This window comes from Apostichopus japonicus, chromosome 14, assembly GCF_037975245.1.
Source record: "Apostichopus japonicus isolate 1M-3 chromosome 14, ASM3797524v1, whole genome shotgun sequence".
Classification (NCBI taxonomy): Eukaryota; Metazoa; Echinodermata; class Holothuroidea; order Aspidochirotida; family Stichopodidae; genus Apostichopus; species Apostichopus japonicus.
The window spans coordinates 9,892,148-9,893,486 of NC_092574.1; the positions used below are offsets into that span (position 1 = coordinate 9,892,148).

The 1,339-nt window shown below is 33.8% G+C and overlaps 1 protein-coding gene across 1 annotated transcript in view; it reads right to left on the bottom strand.

Moving 5' to 3' along the window:
• LOC139979516 (transcription initiation factor TFIID subunit 1-like) overlaps positions 1-504 on the bottom strand; it is a 41,834-nt gene extending 41,330 nt beyond the window's left edge. Inside the window, exon 1 of the mRNA XM_071990401.1 lies at positions 390-504. The gene's annotated coding sequence lies outside the window, so the exon portion shown is untranslated. The remainder of the gene's footprint in view (positions 1-389) is intronic.
• Between the last annotated feature and the right edge of the window lie 835 nt (positions 505-1,339).

A 1,339-nucleotide genomic window follows, 5' to 3' on the forward strand; every position in this document is an offset into this window, starting at 1 on the left:
CTACACCATATATTTTGGACAAGTGATAATTATAAATAAAAAAAAATAGAAAAATGCAAAGTGGTGGACACATACTAGCTGAGACCACTCAATGTGCTGTTGCAGTGTTAATAAATACAGTAGGGTACATCACTGGTTGGGCTAGGCCTAATTGCTGTTCATTGTGTTATCTTTGTTTTCTGAAAACAGACACAAACACACAGGTTCGAATTATAGACATACAGTATAGGCCTGTTCTTATCTTTCGCATAATTAGTAACTTACAGTCAGTGCAAGATACGGTTAGACCATTACCAGGCATTAGACTACCATTAGATACTATGAATATGACACAGCAAATTCTAAGCTAAGAAGGGTCTGGGGGAATGAAAATGGGTACTGCAAAATACCTCAAACTAGGTAGAGCTGTTTTATTTCTTCGATATGCCTTAGATCGGAGTAAGACCGATGAGATGGGATTGAGTCTCCTCCATTTCTAATATGGTCTCGTACACATATCAAGAGGCGCGTAGTATGGAACGCTAAAAAGGCAACAAAATAGTCGTTGATACCCTATAACAAAATGTAGCTTGGATACCAATCAAACTTCGCTGCACCATGAAGAAAAGTATGTTAACATCAATAGGTTTCGATATTTAAAATCAAAATAACTTAGAAATTTCGGATAATGTCAATCAATTACATTGTCAAATCTTCACATGGAATTCCCATTCAAATTATTATCAGCAATTGTCAGGCATTGCACTCTGCAGTCGGTAGACAAACTATGACTTTATAGTCACGTATTCCATATAAAAAAACGAACCCTTCTTCTAGAACCAGGGCGGAGTGTCTCATTCTGAGTTCGCAATGTGCGGCATGGCTTTGTTTGCTTTAAAATACTTTTAATATACTGGGTATGTATGGCATAGTTAGTGTGCCACGCTGTAAATTCTAAAGTAATTGCTAGAAGCACAAAATTATATATATATATATATATATATATATATATATATATATATATATATATATATATATATATATATATATATATATATATATATGTTAAATATTTTACGGTGTCTGCATATAATGTGTGAAGGGGCAACAAAAAGTCACTATTAACTCATAATATTGCTTTCATTTTCATTTTTTCTCAAACAAGTCGCATTTCTTTCCGATAGAGTTAGGTTTTCGTTTGATAATCTGTATTTATCATAACCAAGATAGACTGATATACCCGTTTTATCTGCAAGTTTACTTGCCAATATATCTATCTACATGATTTTGTCAGACAGATCCAAACACTAAATAGAGATCGCTGTTAAATGTTTTGGCATAGCGCCCTCCAAGCGCTATT